Genomic DNA, 5216 nt, shown 5'->3' with positions numbered 1-5216 from the left:
ACACACACACACACACACACACACACACACACACACACACAGCCTCCACCTGTGCTGGATGCTCTGCCCGGGCCGCCGTCCTCCCTGGAGGGACCAGAGCCCGGGCTGAATGTTTCCCTCGCCACGATCCTGGACAGCGGTTGTTCCCAGCTGCACGGTAAGGCTCTCGTCGAAGCAAACTTCTCCAGGAGGGACACAGAAAGCAGGTGAGGAGCGCCTCCGTGCCCCCGATCCTCCAAACTCCCTATTCCTCCCACCCGGTCCCGCGGCCGGGCACCGAGCCCAGTTACACGCGGAGAAAATCCGCGGCTCGGCACCCGGCTCCTGCTATTTCTAGCAGCGCCTGGCCCGGCCCCAGAGAAGCAGAAGGCGCAGAGCCAGGCTGCGCTCCAGGCTGCGCTCCTGGCTGCAGCTGGGACCGCCCTACCCCGCCCCATCCCAGCCCCCCAGCTCCCGCCCCCGCCCCCACCCTGCCTCCGCCCCCGCCCCCGCCCAGGTCTGTCCGCCCATTTCGGGGTAGCGAAGACTTGAGCCCTAAAACAAACTCTTGGAGATTGCAAGGGGGTATCGAGGGCCGGAGGGGGAAGCAAGGACAGAGTTCCAAACTAGAGCCCCGCCCCTACAGACCCTCAAACTAGCCACACCCCCATCTAGTCGAGCCTCCAGAGCTCTGGTCCCCACCCCACCCTCACCACCCCCTCTCCCCACAAATCCACGCCCCCCTCTCAGGCTGGCTTCTTCAGCCTACGGAGGCTGGTTCTTTCTCTGCGCTCCGCCCTAGACCTGGGAGCTCAGTGGCCTCTGCCCTTAAAGAACCGCCTTCATCCCCATGCCTCTCAGTTTAACCCGACTCCTCCTCCCTGCACTCCTCCGCGCAGCCGCCAGAAGTCACCGAAGAGCTGCTGGGTGGTGAAGACCGCTGCACTCCTAAGTGGTTCGCGCCCAGCCCCGCACCTGCCCTGCACCTGCCGGCTCTTGCCTGCCCTTCTCACCTGCCTACTGGGTACAGGGTCCGCTGAATTGTCTTCCAGACCATTAGAGCCAATTTCTTAACAGTATTAGTAGTAGAACAGATTGTAACAGTAAAAGGAATGAAAGAAGTAGAAATAGGAGTAAACAGTTTTAATTGTAGAGAAATAGGAATATAAGTGTTTCAAGTACAAATATTACCAGGAGAAATAGTAATAGAATAATTATTCGTATTATTATTATCATTTATATTGAGCTTTTAATATTTACAAACTTTTATGAATATCTCATTTTGTTCTCACAACAACCCTGGTGGAAAGGTGCTATTATCTCCATTTTACAGAGGAGGAAAGTGAGGCAGGCAAAGGTTAAATGACTTGCCCAGAGTCCAATAGCTAGGAAGTATAGGAGACAGGAATTGAACTCAGGACTTTCTGACTCCAAGTACATAACTTTAACCACTTTGATGGGTATTATTGATTGGAAAATATTCATTTACAAAGCACTTCAAGTCAGGGGTTCTTAACGTTTTAGGTGTTGTGGGTCCCTTTGACATTCTGATGAAGTGGATCCCTTCTCAGAATGTTTTCAAATTGTAAAACAAGTATATTATTATTACAAAGGAAACATTTTACTGAAATTCAATTGTCAAAATATCTTTAAGAAACACACGTTCGGGGTTGGCTAGGTGGCAGTAAATAGAACACCAGCCCTGGAGTCAAGAGGACTTGAGTTCAAATGCGACCTCAGACACCTAACACTTAATAGCCATGTGACCTTGGGCAAGTCAATTAACCCCCAATTGCCCTGCCTTCCCCCCTCCAAAAAAAAAAAAAAAGAAAAAAAAAAAATACATGTTCACAGAGCCCAAATTAAGAATCCTTACTTTAAGGTTTACAAAGTGCTTTCTGTCAACGTCCTATCCGAATTCCGCCTCTCTTCTGAAACCTTTTGCCACAATAGTAATCCCAAAGGATCTCTCTCTTCTCTGAATTCCAGAACAATAATTCACATTTATGTATCACCTTGAAGTTTCCTTTCTCATCTTCATAACAGCCCTGTGATGTAGATAATGCAAATATTATTACTCCCATTTTACAGATGAGGAAATTTGAGTCAGAGAAATTAAGTGGCATTCCAGTTCATACAGTGTCAGTGAGATGATTCAAATCCATATCATCGAATCACAGTCTAAGCATGCCACTTTTTCTACTCACAAATTTCCATTGGCTCTCATTTATACCTCTCGAATAAAGTTTAAACTCTTGCCTGGAATTTGAAACCCTTCACAATGTGACTGGCACCTACCTTTTCAAGTTAACATACTGTACACTCCCTACTCTGTCCCCTAGACTTTCTCACCTCTGGAACTGCATTCAGTTTTCTCTCCCTGTAAATGTCCCCCCTCTCCTTCTTTGCATGCTGAATTCCTACCCATCCTTTATATTCTAGCTCAAGTGTCACTTCCTAGATATAGACTTCTTTGTTCCTGGTAGTAATGACCTTCTCCATTAGACTAAGCCAGGGATAGGGAACCTGTACCCTCGAGGCCACATGTGGTCCTCTAGGGCCTCAAGTGTAGTCCTTTGACTGAATCCAAACTTCACAAAAGAAATACCCTTAATAAAAGAATTTGTTCTGTAAAACGAGGACTCAGTCAAAAGGCTACAACCTAGAAGGCCACATGTGGCCTCGAGGCCACAGGTTCCCCATTCCTGGGAACAATGCTTTGCTCTGTGTCTCTTTAATATAGTTCAATGGTATTATAAATTATAGTTGTCTTTTCTTCCTCAACTGGGGTCTCCATGACAGCAAAGGCCATGCCTTATTCCCTAGTACACAGTTTATACATGTTTGTTGAATTAAGCTGTATTGAATTAAACTCTTACTAGAAGAAACCATGGTAATCTTCTAATCCAACTTCCTTCATTTTATAGATGAGGTAACTGAGGCTCAAACAGGAAAAGTCGAACAAATCAGTGGGGGAGCCAAGGCTAGAACCCAGACCTGTCCAATGCCCTGGCATGTGATATCACATCAAACTGCTCTCCCAGTAGCACATAAGTTATTCAAAACTTAACATTTAATGGTTCTCTAATTATTTCATGTGTGTTAGATATATCTCCCCAACTAGATTCTAAACTCTTTTTGAGCAAAGACCATGCTTCTTTTGTTTCCCTCACTGGGCTACCACAGTGCTGGGCTCCAGGCACTCAATAACAATGTTGATTCATCATCAATCAAATCTAAATCCATGACCCTCTGATACTGTAATCTCTGGATTTTTGCGGGCAGCCTACCCATGTAGCAGGACCCTGCCTTATTAAAATCCTTATTCTGTAGGCTAATCTTTCAAATTCTCCTTCCTGACTTTCAAAGAGCTACAGACTTTATCTACATATAGTACAAACACTTTATTCAGATCTCCTATCATAATCCTTCTGCTTCCCACCCCCCCAACCTCTTACTCCTAGGATATACCCTGAGAAGAGATACCGAGGGTCTGAATGATCTCGCTAGAAGAGGACAAAATGCAGAGAATTTTTTTCATCTTTAAGTCATATTTTTTTTCCCAATTGCATATAAAAACAATTTCCAATGTTCATTTTTTTAAAATTTTAGGTTCCAAATTCTCTCCCTCCCTCCTTCCTATCTCCTTTTCCTGAAAAGGTAAGCATCCTGACATATGTACAATCATGAAAAATGTATTTCCATATTGGTCATGTTAACACAAGGAATTTAAAATGGGAAGGTCCCTACTGTTCAACCAAAGAGAAGTTTTCAGTACTTCAGGATCCTATCAATTTGAACTTCAAGACAAAATTAGGACACCGTCCTACATCAAAGATGTGGTCCTTGGTGAATGGACCTCCCCCCGGTTGGATTCTTAAGGCCCTTGGGCCTACAGCATGGTGTCCAAGATGGATCCTGGACCAAGCTCAGGAACTGGGAATTCTGCCCATAGTAGCCAGAGGCCAGAGGGGAATGCGTAGTTTCTGAGGACAGGAAGCTGGCAAAGTTATGTCATGCATTAGAAACAGAGCCAAACATTATCTTCCAAAAAAAACCTAGCATCTCTTCCTGACATCTCTATTTCTGTTAATGATACTATCATGCTGTTAGTCACCCAGACTCCTAACCTTGAGTTATCTTTTATTCTTCTACCCTTATTCCACCCCCACATCCAAATCAATAGATTCTTCCTAACTTCTCTCAAATCCATCCATTTCTTTCCATCATCACTGCTACAACCCTAATTCAGACCCTGGTCACTTCATACTAATACTATTTTAACACCTCTTAACTCAAGTCCCCTATCAATCAATCTCCATGCCTCCACCACACACACCCACAAACCACCTCTGCATCAATTCTGCACAGTGCTGACAGATTAATCTTCTTAAAATACTGCTTTCATCATGCCTCTTCTTTTGTTTAAAAGTCTTCAATGATTCCCCACAGCTTATAACATCAATACCAAATTCCTGCACCTAACATTCAAGACCCTCTAAACTCTGACCCCAATGTACCTATCCAACCTTATCTCCCCCTATTCCTCTATATTAACTCTCTATTCCAAGGGTTCTCAATTTGGAATCCATGTACTCCCAAGGGATCTGTGAATAGATTTCATGGGGACTATGGACTTGGGTGGAAAAAATACTTTAATAACTGTATTTACTATAATTGGTTTCCTTTGTAATCCCATGAATTTTATTTTATGCATTTAAAAATTATTCTAAGAAGAGGGTCATAGGCTGCCACCGGTGCCCATGGTACAGAATGGGTTAAGAACCCATTCTGACTCTACATAACCCTATGGGTTTTTCTTGGCAAAGATATTGGAGTAGTCTGCCATTTCCTTCTCCAGTGTGTCCCCATTTTACAGATAAAGAGCTGAAACAAGTAAGGATTAAGTGACTTGCCTAGGGTCACACAGCTAATAAGTGTCTGAGTTTGGCTTTAAGTTCAGATCTTCCTGACTCCAAGCCCAATGCTGTATCCACTGCACCATTACAATCAAACTGGTTTTCTCATTGTTTCCCAAACATGCCTTTCCCTTTTCTACTTATCTGCTTTTGCTACTGACAGTCTCCTGCTTAGGAAAGAATTTTTTTCCTATCCTTCAAAACTAAGCTAAATTCAATTCAATTGAATAAATGTTTATTAAATACTGTATACTATAAACCACTGTGCTAGGTACTGGGGGAGATAACAAAGGTTAGCTAAAACATAAAATCTACCCT

General features: G+C 43.9%; 1 protein-coding gene across 1 annotated transcript in view; it reads right to left on the bottom strand.

Annotated features, from left to right (window-relative positions):
- The window catches only part of SEC14L5 (SEC14 like lipid binding 5), a 106165-nt gene extending 105737 nt beyond the window's left edge, over positions 1-428 (bottom strand). Inside the window, exon 1 of the mRNA XM_069089855.1 lies at positions 50-428. The gene's annotated coding sequence lies outside the window, so the exon portion shown is untranslated. The remainder of the gene's footprint in view (positions 1-49) is intronic.
- Positions 429-5216: the final 4788 nt, after the last annotated feature.

Source organism: Petaurus breviceps, unplaced genomic scaffold (genome assembly GCF_028583685.1).
Source record: "Petaurus breviceps papuanus isolate PSGF00001 unplaced genomic scaffold, PetGlider_PUasm1.0 120, whole genome shotgun sequence".
Taxonomy (NCBI): Eukaryota; Metazoa; Chordata; class Mammalia; order Diprotodontia; family Petauridae; genus Petaurus; species Petaurus breviceps.
The sequence above is the reverse complement of the archived record's forward strand: the minus strand, read 5'-3'. Positions and strand labels throughout refer to the sequence as shown.